Below are 16,722 nucleotides of genomic sequence, written 5' to 3' on the forward strand. Positions count from 1 at the left end.
GTGCATGGCTCTCTTTATGATATCCTGGTCATGTAATAAATTGTATCAAGCATAATAATTAACTTTGCATAATGTTATTGGTTTTCATTTGATTAAAAAACTAAAGCACTGTGCAAATGTTCAGGGTGCGAAAAGCCATTGGTACCTATCGGGGCACCGATAGCACTTGGAAGTCTGGACTCAGCCATGTTTGTGTGTTACAGGGACTGTCTTTTGGAATTTGCAGGAGAGCATTAAATAGCTTTATGTGGCACAATAATGGACAAACATCATTGTGCTGCTGACCCAATCATTCACGTACGTGAAGCAGTTAATGGAGATATGTCTTTGTGGCACTGAGCTGTGGGCTTTCTAAATGCAATCATTCATACAGCAGATAATGGCCATAATAGTCATTAGTTACCTCAATCTAAATGCAATCATTCATATATAATTGAAGACCAAATTTAAAAGACTAGTTTGCATATGACGTCCTGTCAACCAGACCAGAAATGCCGTACTGTGCAGGTCAGCAACCAATCACGTCGGCGCCTTTGCTCTGAAGTCAGACGCAAACTAGTCTTTTTAATTCGGTCTTCAATTATAGCAGTTACTGGAAATACATTTTTGTGCTGCTGACCCATGGGTTGCCGATACGATCCTCATCAGCTAATGGAAATATGTCTTTGTGGCGCTGAGCCCTGGGCTATCTGAATGCAATCAATCATACAGCAGCTACTGGCCATATGTCTTTGTGCTGCTGACCCATGGGTTGTAGATATGGAGATACATCTTTGTGGCGCTCAGCCCTGGTCTTTCTAAATGCAATCATTCATACAGTAGATGAGTTAAGAAATATTGTGACAACAAAAACATTAGTTACCTCAATGCTCTCAGAATCTGGATATTAGCACAGGTATCAATGGAAAAAGTTACATCAATTTTGTCCTCTCCGATAATGTATTTGCGCTCTGATGCCTACTCAATTGTGAAATTATTGACAATTTTTAACTATTTTTCATTTGGTCTAACTTATTATAATAAAATACATATATTTTCAGTGAAAGATGCTGCAAAACCTCAAGATTCATCCATTACATCAACAACAGCTGCTACTCAAAATGCCGCAAACAGCGCCCTCCTAAGTAATGACAGCAACAGACCAGCTGCAAGTTCTTCAAACAACTCGGGGGATCAAAAACAAAATGCTGCTCCAAACACTGCCACTGAAAGTCCCTCAGATAACGGTAAGCTTAATTTATGAGTAGCTTATAATATGGGTAATATGAATAACAATCAGCTAGGCTTTTGCATTGTGGATTTAAAATATGAATGGTAAAACACTATTCATAGGGACTCTAGGTTTGTGGTCTATAACTCTGTTCAGAGTAGAGTAACATCGATTTTTAGATGATTGTGGCAAGAATATTTGTCATGTGTATTTCAGCATTGAAGAACATGCATATTAAGTATCTCCTGTTTGTCAGGGATAACAAATTTATCATCTAATTTGACATGAATTAAACATCAATTTTATCTCACAAAATCGTACAAATCTTCTGTGGTTTTTCAGTTTTCACAGATGGTGGCCCCATAATTCTCAGCTGGCCATCGCGAGGGTAAAGTGCATGCACTATCAAAACTTTTATCACCATCATGCAAATTAGCATGTTACCTTCAGTGCATGATGCAAAGTAGCGCATAATTGCCATGACGTATTACTCAGTTGTCCACTGCGAACTATGCAAAGCAGCAAAATGTTAATTGGCTCTCTACCATATAGGATCAAAGTATCACCCTCAACTACAGAATTAAATCCAGAGAACCCGGACTCACTATACCACCACATATAATAGCTCCGTCAGTTATGGGATAAAAATTGGGCGTATTCGGGTCCTTGCCTATGGTGCGTGAAAACAAACAAAAACAATTTTTCGTCTCATCAGAAGCATGTAGGTATCGTGTACAGTTGGCATCAAGTGCGTCTCTCAAATGCATCTAGTATGTAATGTAATGCTCACTTGACAACGATTGCTTCAAGTGCATTCCGAGTGAAACCAAATACCCTCAATTTTTGCTCCATGGGTGTATCAAGATGGTGGTCAAGTCTGTGTTCTCTGGTTTTAATTCTGTGCCCTCAGCAGGAAAAAACATCAGCTGTACAATGTATTTAGAACAGATTATTATATTTCAATTACAGGTGGAATACTTGCTTCCAGCAGTCAACCAGCAGAGGAGGGAGATGCACCAGGAGGTATGATTTTTTTCTTTACCAGAGATTCAGGTTGCTGTTAACATTGCTCGTTTTATGCAAATCCAAAATAGATGTTCAAAACATCGTTCAAACCTAATACCTACAGATTTATATCTTCCGCTCTTCTCCAGCGTGCCTCTGTGGCTCAGTTGGCTAGAGCGTTGTGCTAGTATTGCGAAGGTCTCCAACGTTTATGTGCATTGGCTGCTCTGGGGTATGATTAAAATTTGTTCATCCTATCAACCCAGAAAACTAGCTATAATCACATTTATTTTTCTGTTGTTGCGTGTCATAAACTTTAAAGCATTGTCTACAATGGGTTAATCCAGTTGAAATCCACACTACCCCTGTGGAAGATTTTGGAAATATCTGCTACAGGGGGAGTATGTTTTTCAAATGTAATTGGTCAAGGTTAAATATTTTGAAACCCATACTCCACCTGTATTATGACTTTACCTATATCTTCCACAACTGGAGTGAGTATTTCAAATGGAAGTTATCCAATTGGCTATTCTATTCAAAACTTATACTCCCTCTGTGGAAGACTTTAGCTAAATATTCCACAGGGGTAGTGTGGATTTTAAATGGAAAAGCCCAATACAACTTGGGACTTGCTTCCCACAAAACCAGCAACATTGTCAAAAGTTTTCAAAATGTTTTTGTTTTTCAGCTGCCTCTGGAACAAAACCGAAAAATAAGATGTCAAAATTGTTTAGACGAAAGAAGAAAAAGGTAAGATTTGCTAGTACCAATTATATTTTGCATTCCGTGTTGTTTTTCTTTGAAATTTTTGAGCTATGCCTTAGGTGGAATACTGTTCAGATCAAGTGTGACGAAAATTATTCAAAATACCCATTTTTGACGGTAAATACATTTTACAGTTATCATTGAGGGAAAATGTGCGTTAGCGATCAGCATGCACAACATCACCAGAAAGTTACATTTGTACTGTAATTTCTGCTGAATTTTGGTACTATCAAATGAAATATTGATTACTTTTTAATCTCAAGCCAAGTTTGCTTGGCTTATTGGCGGAAAAATAACTCATAACATCACGCCTTGATATAGAATGCTGTACAGTGCACAGTTGGGTGCAGCATATACGCCAGTTTTGCGTTGTGTAATGCATGGCTGGTGCACGCTTATGTGAATTCATGCGAGCAGTAACAAAAGCAAAATAATTTTAGCCAATTATAAAGCCAAACAATTTCACATGTAGCATCTCCTAAATCACATGTACATATTTCATAATCATGCATGTGCCTTACATACAATAGCCTAAAGAAATCATATGACCAGTGTTCAAAATAAGCATGTATCCTCTTCTCCTCTTGTCACTGGGGACAACCATAATGAGCTGTGTACTTGTCCCCTGGACAACCACTATATTTTACTTCCAAAATCATGATTTATACATGTATGTAAATCTTGGTAAGTTTTGACTTATCATATTTGATTGTAATTTGTAAGAAAGATAGATGGACCACTGAGCTAGCACACTTTATTAGGCTACATGTTGTGGTGACCACTTGTTGAGCATGTCCATTTCTGAATATTTTTAATTAACCATTTCACTGAGTTAACCAATGGTGTCAGTGCTCAAGATTTGCACGATCAGAATGGAAACCTTTGAAGCTTCTACAGGTTTACCGATTTGTAGCTACTGGTACAGATTTTCCAGAGCAAAAAACATCGAAGAATATGACACATTTTGGGGACAACTGAAATGTTTTGAGGACACATAGAATTTATGCTTTAGTTGTCTTGGGACAACATCCATTTTTTCCTTATTTCGGACATTGCATATGACCCAAATCTTACATTTTTATTTGAAAATCATTGTTCTCTGTCACCATAGGTCGTAAAATGGATAGACTTTCATATGGATGACCCAAAATGCCGTCTTAAGAAGACAGATGTTCCTGTAAAGATAAAAATGTCCAACACAAATTTGACGAGCATAGATCAGCAAGGAGGAGGAAGCTTGAACGATACTGAAGAATTTACCAATACGTATGAATTCCACTGGAGAAATGCAACTGCAATCAAAGGTAGTGCTGAACTTAAAACAGGAATTCCAATCATAGCCGAAGGAAAGCTTACACTTGGCTTAGAGGACACATTTTATATTGGAAAGAAGAAGACATCATCCAATACAAAAATTATAAGTGTGACATATAATTTTCCGGCTGCTGCTGCCATTGGAAAAAAGACAGAGACCAATGTAATTGCAAAGAAATATGTTATGGAGGTTCCAATCACAGCTCACCTGGAGGGTGATTCTACTGAGCCGGGAACATTCGAGAGTGTGCAGCATTACGAAGTGGAATCAGTTTCCACAGAAAAGACTGTTACATCTAAAAGTGGCGATAATGAGTCTTGAAGAGATTCAGCTATGTTTCATCTCGAGTATGGTAGTGGCAGCAAAGTTTATACATTGTTGCAAGCATTCCAATAAACTGCCTTTGTACACATACGTCCACCCTCTGCAGGATTAGGTTAGCACACACGCTTTGATACTGCACCAATTGAAATATATTTGTTTTTAAACAATGATGTGGGTAGGTATTGTGACCAAGTCACATGTCAAGTCAAATTATAGGTTGTTTGTGACTCGAGTCAAGTGAAGTTATTTACTTTAATATTATCTCAAGTCAAGTTGAGTCAAGTCGTTGCCATTGCTCAGGTCAAGTCACTGAAATTCTTAAGTCATGCCAATTAAGTCACCACCTATTAGGCATCAGAAACAAATTTGTATGATCTTTGATCGACCATCGATGCTGCTTCGATACTTGTTATTAATGAACTAACAACTAATTAACAAGAATTAATGCTAAATTTAAATTGGTTAAGGGGGTACTACACCCCTGTGGTAAATTTGTGACTATTTTTGCATTTTTCTCAAAAAATAATAACACACTGTTAACAAAAGTTATACATATTATTGGGGCAAGGAATCCAGTTACTACACTGAAATTTCAGTGACTCAAGACAAGCGGTTCAGTATAATAGGAAACAAGGTACATCCTAGCGTTACCTTATTTCTTATCATAAATAACAAAACGCTTGTCTTGGGTCACTGAAATTCAGTGTAGTAATTGGATTCCTTGCCCTATAATATACATAACTTTGTTACCACTGTGTTATTAGTTTTGAGAAAATGCAAAATAGACACAAATTTATCGAGGGTGTATAGTACCTTAATATCAATACAGGCAAAGATTCATATCAGAATTACACTGTTGGCAGGGCACCCTTTTTAAAGGGACTAAAAGGGTGCCACTCTGAAATTTGGAAAATCATTAAAAGGGTGGGGGTTTAAACTTTGTTGGTAAAAAAGGGTGGATTGATATAAAGAGTGGGAGTAAAATAAAAAGGGTAATATATTTTTATTGAATGATAAAATCATCCTAGTTTCCAAAGAATAATTGCCAAACCTGCAAACCATATCGCAAGATAAAATTCCATTTGATGCATGTTAACATCCACTAGGCTGACATATTATAAATAACCATAGTCGCAAGCGCCGCAAGTGGTTCTTTCTTTGCTTCGCATACACCCCGTAATGTTAACAAGTTAACATGGACATAAACAGCGGCATGACGTTGGCTACAGCTTTTTGAGGGATATCAGCGTGTTCAAATGGCAGATAAAGCAAGTGGTGGGGGTCCTGACTTTGTACATAAAAAGGGTGCCTTGGTTAAAAGGGTGCCACAAAAATAAAAAAGGGTGGGGGTCTGACCCCTCTGCCAACAGTGAATTATTAACAATGGCTAATTAATTGATTTCATAAATAATAAGGATCAAATAAGCATCAACGGTCGATCAAAAGATCAAACTAATTTGTTTCTATTGCCTAAGTACACATCAAGTCATTTCAGCACTGATTGTTTCTCAGATTCTGACCTTGCACATCAAACATATACTGGTATGAATGCTTGCTTTTCAGCTGAATCAAACTTAATCTATGTATACAAACTAGAGCATATGACCAACCGGCTCAGTTTTGAAGAATTTTGAATGCAAATGTTCAATGTTACCAAGTCATTTGCCTCCACGGACCCAAGTCAAGTCAAGTCACTGCAAAATCATGACTTGAGTCAGACTCGTGTCAACTCCACACAGTGTCATCGCCCCGATATCTTCATGGCAGAAATCGCTGTGGTAGGTTGAATCCACAGCCACGCATGGCCATTTGTTGTTCCGACCTGTTTAATAGTTTTGAGACACATAATGAGCCGAGGGACATCGGACTAAGGCTACTGACAATAGCCTGTATAATTGACCTTTCTGTGTGTGAGTGAACATGTATACGCCATGGGTCATCTGCTTTTAGACTGCCTCCACCACATGTCCACGAGTGAGTGCAGCTAGCTATAGTTCGGCCCATATAAAATCAGAATATTTTTGTCAGGTTTTGAGTTCAAGACGCACGCTTCTTTCTCAAGACGCTAGCTAACGACTATCATATCCGTTGAACATATATATTCAAGTGCAAGGAACCAAATTTGGATTCTTTTAGACTAAATCAATTACGGGAGATATTCATCATTTTCTACCCTGGTATCCAAAGATTTATCGTCTGAATATCAAATCGTGCATAGCACATTCACGGTGTATCGATCCCGGGTATTCATTTCAGTGTCTCTGCAGTATGTAATTATTAACCGGGTGATGTCGGTGTGCTCCAGTCATTGCAACACTGGATGCCAGTGCACAAGGGGTTCATTTCAGGTTCAGTGAGAGGTGATGACAGACAAAAATGGGCTATTCCAGATGAAATCCATACCCCCTATGGAAGACATGACCTTAATATCCCACACAGGGAGTGTGAATTTCAAATGTGGGTTATACCTGAATAGGTGAAACTCTATTTGAAATCTACACCCCCTGTGTGGAAGATTAAGGTCATGTCTGGGGTGTAAGGATTTCAACTGAAATATCCTAATATGCCGAAAGTCTGTGTTAACATTCCAGTGTTTTCCAGGGAAGTTTGGCATTTGCTGATGCAAGCTTTGTTCTTATCGTTTAGAAAGAATCAGGTCATCACCTAAGTCACACGGTCACAGTATGCTATGCAGCATCTTCAGCAGATATATAATGCCTGTGTTTCATGGCATAATTCAACCAGGAATCCACATGTGTTTACAGAGTTTAAGCTCTCCATTAGCAAGAAAGTGTTGAACTACTCTGATAAATAATACCGCCTTCCATATAGTAGGGGCAATTTTGGACCTCCAGTGACCATCATTTCTAAACAGCAATTTTTTGATGGATTCTTGTACTTTTTGGGGTATTTTAAACAAAATAAGCTCCTATGTCCCTCACCAAAGTGTGGGCATTAGCTGGGAGGCCAAAATCCAAAATTTGGCATGAGCGTCAAATTTTCAAAAAGTAATTTGTATTTTTCGGAATTTCTAATTGAGTAATTTTTCAAGCATTAGTATCTTGTCTTCATCATTTTTGAAGCTGCCATAGTTATGAAGATTCATTCAAAAGTGTGTTTTTTACACTTTTTAATGTAATCCATTAACGCTTTTCAGTGAATTTTGATACTCAAAATAGATTATTTTATTCTCCTCCTTTTGAGAAATATACAGTTTGAGACACACACTACATTTATAATTACAAATGATCAGCCTTAAAGTTTTACCTTTTAGTGGGTTAAATTGCCAAACCGATTCAATGGATGTAAATATAAATCAAAACTTCGGCACTGATTGGTTTCTAGTTGAAATATGGAATACAAAATTGTAAAACCTGGAATGCAAGCTGAAAACCTAAATTACATTTAAAAAAGTGTAAAAAACACATGTTTTTTGGCTCAGAATCTTCATAATGGGCTACAAGATTTACTTATTAATTAGAAATTCTAAAATTTGTAAAACTAATTTTGGGACAATTGTTGAGCTGTCAAAAGATACAAAATTGTTTACAATTTCAAAAATTGCACAGTAATGGCAGCCATTTTGGATGATATAGCAGATGATCTTATTTGTGGATAAATATTGCAAGAATTGAATAGCTTTTGAATTAATAGTGAAAACAGTGAATAACATGGTTTTATCGGTTTCATTTAAATAAATGCATACTGCAAAATTCAGTGGATTTCTATTAGTGCAGCCGATGGCGGCCAGCTTGGATTTAATGATGAAGATGGCCAGAAAACCTAACAATAGTACCTGGAATGGATTTTTTATCACTAAATTAGTCAGAAACAACCTCTTATGGTTCAAAACGGCATAATGACTTTTGGAAAATATAAAAATATATACATTTTCTAAATTTTACGAGGTATAGCAGACAATCTCATTAATTAATTTTACAGCGTTGTTATTTGAATTTTGGTTGCTATGGTCACCTTTATTAAAACCATTTTGAATATTTTGATATGTTTGGCCTTCTTTGATCAAATTGTTATCTTCATTCCATCAATGTGCTTTCATGTATTAGGAAAGACACATTTGATACTCAACCAGGTCAAAAAGTACATGATGACCATAGCAACCATTCACATAGTAACACATAGTAATTTTATCATGCTGTTGCATATGTGGAATTTGGTTGCTATGGCCGTCTTTAGTCAGCCATTTTGGATATTTTATCAGTAGTTTGACCACCTTTGACCAAATTGTTATCTTCATTCCATCAATAGGATATGATTTACTTAAAAAGACACATTGAATACTCAACCAGGTCAAAAGTGCATGATTTATAGACATTTTATTATTTCTTAGGTAAAATGATGGTTGCTATGGTCTCCTTTATTCGGCCATTTTGAACATTTTGGACTTGTTTGACCTCCTTTGATCAAACTGGTATCTTCATTTAATTAATAGGCCTCGATTTGCTAGGATAAGACTAATTACATACACATTAAGGTCAAAATCACTTATTTTATAGTAGTTTTACTGCATTACTGTGATGTTTTTGGTTGCTAAGGGCAGCCATTTTGAACTTTTTGTTTACCTCAACCCCCTATGACCATTCTTTCACTTTCTTACAATCAGTCAACCTTGATATACTAAGATAGGTATAATAAATGCACATATATGTCAAAAAACATTGATTTTTTGTTATTTTAATGCGTTGCTATGAGGATTTTGTTGCTATGGGCGGCCATTTTGGATTGTTTTCAGTAGCAGACGATCTCATTTGTGAATAAATGTTACAAACATTGAATGGGTGTTCAATTTATAATACAAACGATGAATTAAGTGCACTTGTAATACATTTTATGAGATGTTTCTCAATGTACTGTATAATGTAATGTATTTCTAGTACAGACAAAGGCGGCCATCTGGGATTTGATGACAAAGATGGCCAAAAATGGGTAAAATAATGCCTTTAATGGATTTCTCACCACAAAATTATAATTAAAATGACACCTTAATGACTTCAAACGACCAAAGCGCTCAGAAGATACCTAAAATTACTTTTTCAAAAACATGGCCATTTTGGATTTTGGCCTTCCCAGCTAATGCCCACACTTTGGTGAGGGACATAGGAGCTTATTTAAAAAGTGTAAAAAACACTTTTGGCTCCAATCTTCATAATGGGCTAAATTTAATTCTAAAATAAAGACAACTTTCTTTTGTTAAAAAATACCCCAAAGTACAAGAATCCATCAAAAAATTGCTGTTTAGAAATGATGGTCACTGGAGGTCCAAAATTGACCCTACTAATAGGCAGTATAGGTGAAACAAGTACCGTCGGATCCGTAGCGGTCGCTGCGGGACAAGGAATTCAATTTTGCAGTGTTGGTGTCTTTGAAGCAGGTTCAAGTTAAATTTGGAAAAAAAATGTCAAAAAAAAAAATTTTGGAAAAAAAAAAAAATTCGGAAAAAAAAAAATTTGGAAAAAAAAAAAAAAAAATTTTGGAAAAAAAAAAAATTAGGAAAAAAAAAATTTAGGAAAAAAAATTTTCCCAAAAAAAATTTAGGAAAAAAATATAAAAAATTTCAATTTCCTTAATTCTCTTTAAAAAAATACCAATTTCCTTAATTCTCTTCAATTTCCCTTAACTTCCCTCAATTTCCCCTCATTTTCCCAAATTTGGATGAAACTCTTTTCCAGTATGGGGCGGTATAGGCCCTCCCCTCACCGAGTATCATAGCCATGCGACAAACAATGTAGACGTAACAGCATTTTTTAGCGTTTGTTACTAACGGACGGACGGACAGACTAACAGACGGAGAGACATGGTGACTTATAGAGCTGCTACCCGCAGCTAAAAAATGAGTTTGTTGATAACTGTACTTAATGTCAAAAATCTCGCACAACTCTTTGTTTTAAGAAATTGAATGGACAAGCTAGGCCCAAGCAAAAACTATAGGGTATGCCATTTAACATTCACACTCCCCCTGTGGAAGATTTTGGAAATATCTTCCACAGGGGGAGTATGTATTTCACATCAGCAGCTACCACCAATATTTGTGTCTTTGGCCCCTCAAATAACTGACCCTAATATGCCACTGAACATGTAAAATACTTGGACCCCCCCCAAAAAAAAAAAGGACCACACTGATTTGAACAGCAATGAACATTCATATCACAAAATGTGGTCATAGGCGAAAATACTAATCAAATCAAAGAAAGGACTTTATTGGAAATGCCAACCAATCATGCAGGAGCAAGTTGGATTCACTTCCACATTACACAGTGTGCATGGGTGTTCGTCATGATGTGTTCAGTCAAACGTGCATATCGTTAAAATAGAATCTGATCCAATCAGGCCAAAGGGGGCAACTGTGAAATTGAGATACAGGCGACAAATGGGGAGCAAAAAATACAATTGTAAAACCATAGCTGCACATTAGGTGGGCCGAAAAACACCTTTTTTCTCGAATCGACTTGGAACTCTCGGAGAATTTTACTAGGGTACGTACTACTATTGTGCTAAAATATCAGTAAGATCGGAGCATGTTTCGCCCAGGCAGTAGATTTTCACAAAATCCCTACTTATTTACCATTTCTTATTGTATAACTCTGTATAGAGAAATCAGTAGAAACAACCTGGGAAAAGTAGGCATTGAGATGACATCATAGCCATTATTAAACAATTTGGGTAGTTTGTTTAGACCCTCCAGAACATCACCAAATAGCAAGCAGTCTCCAAATGGTTACCATTATTTGTTGCTAGAGACATGTATTTAGTTAAATATTGATGATATTTGAGTTGCTAAATTAAGGGGTAGGGGTAGCATTATGGAGCATTTCCCCAGTTCTACTGAGTCAAATTTCACAATCTTGGTCTTGTTGGGTAGATATGAACTGCAAAAGTACAAACAATACATGAGATATGAATTTAGAGCAGCTCTGACATGACCAGGTGTTAAAGGGTCATGTGACGCCTGATTTGTAGTAATTTTCAAGGCTATGTGTCCTTTTGACCTCTGGTCAAAACATGGATAACCGAAAATCATATAGCATTTATTTTTGGCAATGTTGCAGTTCATATCTGTGCAAAAATACCGCATTTTGGAAATTTGACTGAGTAGAACTGGGGAAATTCTCCATAATGCTACCCCTACCCCTTAATATAGCAACTCAAATATCATTAATATTTTACTTACATGCGTGTCTTTAGCAAAAATAATGGTAACCAATTGGAGACGGCTTGCTATTTGGTGATGTTCTAGAGGGTCCAAACAAACTACCCAAAGTGTTTAATATTGGTTAGGATGGCATCTGAATGCCTACTTTTCCCAGATTGTTTCTACTGATTTCTCTATATAGAGTTATACAGTAAGAAATAGCAAACAAGTAGGGATTTTGTGAAAATCTACTGCCTGGGCGAAACATGTCCGCTATTAATATTTCAGCACAATACTAGTATATACCCCAGTAAAATTCTCCGAGAGTTCCAAGTCGATCCGAGAAAAAAAGTGTTTTTTGGCCCACCCTACTGCACATACCAGTAATTTTGCAACCAAGTGTATATGCTAGAGATGAAAGAATTTCAGCAAGCACACTTGGTTAATCTGCAAGGTGTTGATGACAACTCAATCCCCAATTTCAAAATTGCCTACTTGGGACTGATTGGATCAGATGTGTCACTAATAGTTGTCTTGCAATCTAGAAAAAAAAGTTAATTGTCCATTCAATTTTAGGTAAGAAATAATAGTACAATCAAGAATAATAGTGAATTCAGTGATTTCATGTGATTAAGGGATCTGGAATGGCGTTTTGAAGCGTTCGACAGTATTTTTTGTGGGACATGAGAGCACATCAGACATATCGAATTGCATTCTGAATCGAAGAATGTCTTTCTGATATCAAATCATTTTAATTTTTCGAAATTCACGATATAATACAAATTTTATGACAAATTATTAAAATTTGACATTTTTCACATTTTTGATATATAACAGTCCTCGAAGTAAATTTTATAAATCTAATGATATATTCTTAAAGTGTATGTAGCTGGGAGGAAAAGCCGACGATCAATTGAAAATTTTGACATTTCATATTGAAGATATGGATTTTTTTCCCCAAAAGACCTAATTTTTTGTGTGTTTTGGGGAAAAAAATCCATATCTTCAATACGAAAGGTCAAAATTTTCAATTGATCGTCGGCTTTTCATCCCACCTACATACACTTTAAGTACATGTCATCAGATTTATAAAGTTACTTTTGAGTACTGTTAAATATCAAAAATATCAATTTTAATCATTTGCCATAAAATGTGTATTACATTGTGAATTTCAAAAATCAAAATTATTTGATATCAGAAAGACATTCTTCGTATTCAGAATGCAATTCGATATGTCTGATGTGCTCTCATGTCCCACAAAAAATATTGCCCAAATGTTCATACCCTATCCCTTAAATCAGCATGCATTATTGGCCAGCAATAAAGGTAAAGCAATTGTGGAGTAGTTTACCACATATACATGTACAATCAGTTAGATTTGCCAATAGTTTGCACACTTTAAAGCAGGCCATTCAATGACAATGTAAAGCAAGTGCGCAGTAGTTTACCACAATTACTTGCCAATTATTATTTGCCAATAGTTTGGACACTTAGAAGTGGAACATAAAGACTTATCTCTATCTCTAACCAGAATGTATTGAATTGCAGTCTTTTCTAATTGCAGCTGATTTTCAATATTATATATATATATATATATATATATTGGTTGTTAACTTTAATAGAACACCATGAGTGCCTACAGTACTGATCAAAGGTCTTTGACTTTTCTTGCAGCATGCATACATGTCACAGAAAATTGACACTCATTGGCAGGTGAGGCTTTTCTTGCCATGTCACACTATGAAATAAAATCACTGAAAAAAGCACTGACATCTGAAATGAACACTGAGCATGCTGGAAAGAGGGTCTCTGTAATAACTACTAAAATAATCACTGAAACACTCACTGAAAATTTGATCATTTCAGTGGGATTAGTGAGTTTCAGTGTGATTAGTGTCCAAGGTCATTTCAATAATCACACTGAAACTCACTAATCCCACTGAAATGATCAAATTTCAGTGAGGGGTTTTGCAACAAATTTAAGCTCTTTCAATTGTTCCAATTGCTTCAATTTCACGCAAAACCTAGATTGAAGACCATTCATCAGTACTCTATGTCAAGCTTTATTTTTATCATTGACCTTGATGAATTTTAATATTTGGTTTGCCTGCTCATGTAATGAATGAGCAAAATGCCTTTTATTGTACTTAAATAATTGTATATTATAATGTAGTAAGATTATGTAATACAAATCTTTCAGGTGCTGCAAAGCCATCGATGAAATAATGTTAAATGTTGTTTATAGCCTCCAAGGCATTTTTGCAAAGCAAAATATGTATACATGGGGTGCTTAGAAAATATATCAGGTAGATGTTACTAAAATTGTGTATTTATTGTGTCAAACCTAATTATAGGTTAATGAACACGTAGACCGCTATTACTTATATATCATTGTAAAAAAAAAAAGTGTTTGATGTTTTTGGATTTTTTGGGTCGGTCGTGTCTGGGCAAACAAACACTTTTTTTTTTTTCCTGATCTCCCCGTTGGGCTATTCCATGCGAAATCCATACACCCCCTGTGGATGACACGACCTTAATCTCCTTCACAGGGAGTGTAGATTTCAAATGGAATCACCCATTCAGGTAACCCACTTGAAATTCACACTCCCTGTGTGGGATATTAAGGGCATGTCTAGCTATTGGGCTATTCCAGTTGAAATCCATACACCGGTGGAAGACCTTAATCTCCCACACAGGGAGTGTAGATTTCAAATGGAATTGCCCATTCAGGTAACCCCATTTGAAATCTACACCCCCTGTATGGAAGATTAAGATCATGTATAGCTTCCATATTGGGGGTAAATGGATTTCTACTTTGATAGCCCATTGACCACTATATAATCAAGGAATATGAAGTGAACATTGAAGCATATTAGATGAAATCTATAAGAAAAAAATCCTGAAGTTGTTATTTTTATTGAATAAAACTTGTCAATATAATTCTAGATTATGGGGTATGATTCCTATAATAAATTTTCCAGCTATTATTTTGGTGAATACGCTCCCCAGTACGCTCGCACCTGCGGTGCATAGTTCTTGATTTTCAAAAGGAAGGAGGAAATATGATCTTTAAAAGTTCTACCATTTGTTTTAATGTTACAAAAATACCACCAAGTGTCTTTCTTGTTTTTGGGTAAATACATAATATTTAATTAAGGCATTTTTAAAATACACCGACAAATGTTATGATATTTTTTACTCGCTGTTGTAGTGGTATGTACTTACCAAACTGAAATATTGTACCTCAGGCTCTTAATTGTAAAAAGGTCTATCTTGCAGGGGTGTGAAATCTCCTCTTTTAAGCTGAATTCCTCTTTTTGGAAATTTCTTTGAGGCAAAATTTCAGCTTTTCTTTCATTTTCAGCCCATTTTGAGCATATTTCAGTGCTTTTCCTCTTTTTTGAACAAAGTTCCTCTTTTTTCAATAGAGGTCACTAACAGCTCTGATCTTGTAAAGCTGAATTTATTACTCGATTGCTTTTTGCAGAAAAGCTCTCATGCACGCTCTTTAGTATTCAGAGCATCCAGCTGATCAACCAGTGACCAACGTTTTTGTGAAAGTGATGTCATGTTTGTCAGTTGAACAATTTTCAACTCCCAGAGATGTAGCTTGTCACATAAAATGCAGTTACCAATTATTGCTTACTGATCTATTATTTTGCAAATGAATTGTAGGTTTTTAAAATATATTAATGAAATGTGCAAAAACAACCCCTCATCTACATGTGCAACAACCTTGGTTTTGAATGCCATGACTAGTATATAACAGGGGTGCGATTCGTCAGGATTTATCCAGATTTCATGCATTTTTTGGTCAAAATTCATGCAATTTTATTGATTTTCAGCCTATTTTGGGAAATTTTAGCCCAATTTCATGCCGTTTTTCAGGATTTTCTACTACTTCCTGGATATTTCACAAGCTTTGAATCACACCCCTGATATAAATGCAAAAGCAAAGAGTGCTGCATCGCTTTTAAGCAACACATGGCAATCCCTAAGCAATCAAGTATAACTTTAAGTGTGAAAATGAGTATTTTATTATTATTATTATTGGTGCTACTCAAGTGCATTTTAGCTGAAAGGTAGGTGTGTGGTCTTTTGAATTATACCATAGAATTACGCCAACAAGCATATATGTGATGTGTCATGTCAAAAGCAGAGGGCAGGATCGTAAATGGAGAAATAGCCAAAAATCTGCCCGGGGGTGAATTTTTCACAATTTGGGTTTGTTGCGAATTTGTGATATTATTGATGTTAAAAATATTGTCTGATAGTTTCAGACCAGAATATAACTGGCATCTTGTATTTCTTGAGACACGTTTCAAGGTAAATCCTACTCTCAACATTGTCAATAATATTTTTAAAGGTCGATATCTCAATTTCCAATTTTATTAAACCATAACTTACGATCTCAATATCTTCGCTTAGGAATGTCCTATTTCATTGGGGAAAACAGCATTGTGGAGCAAAATATCTCTATATTTAAGATATGTAAAAATCTCAAAATTGATAACCTGCCCAAAAGTGTCTGCTTTTGACATGACACGTCACATATATGTGTTAAATGAAGTTTTTTTGACAAAAGAGGTAAAAGGCAGACACCCTCCACAAAAAGAGTTGGGAGTTAGAGCAACTATATTACTGATACAGGCAGCTGATGATACAGGCAGCTGTACAAACATGTATTATTGTAATTGTAATGTTTTTGTGTCTGTCTTTCATCGATCTCTTTCGTTCAAAAAATTCTCATTCATAGGCAAAAATGCTTGAAGACCAAATTCTATGGTATTGCTCCAGCAATATGAATTATAGAAGCAACTGTGGCCTGAAATATCACAGAAGTTATGAGAACAATATGAGCTGTGACCCGGTACCAAAATCTGCATTTTGAACGGCGAAGTGTAGGATGAAGCTGTTAATTGGGTCATACATATAACCTTACAAAGTGTTGCT

At 35.9% G+C, this 16,722-nt stretch overlaps 1 long non-coding RNA gene across 1 annotated transcript in view; it reads left to right on the forward strand.

Moving 5' to 3' along the window:
• The window catches only part of LOC140156942 (uncharacterized), a 67,893-nt gene extending 51,574 nt beyond the window's left edge, over positions 1 to 16,319 (forward strand). The window contains exon 2 of the long non-coding RNA XR_011859612.1: positions 15,936 to 16,319. This is a non-coding gene — a long non-coding RNA (uncharacterized lncRNA). The remainder of the gene's footprint in view (positions 1 to 15,935) is intronic.
• Positions 16,320 to 16,722: the final 403 nt, after the last annotated feature.

The sequence above is a fragment of the Amphiura filiformis genome, chromosome 7, assembly GCF_039555335.1.
Source record: "Amphiura filiformis chromosome 7, Afil_fr2py, whole genome shotgun sequence".
NCBI lineage: Eukaryota > Metazoa > Echinodermata > Ophiuroidea > Amphilepidida > Amphiuridae > Amphiura > Amphiura filiformis.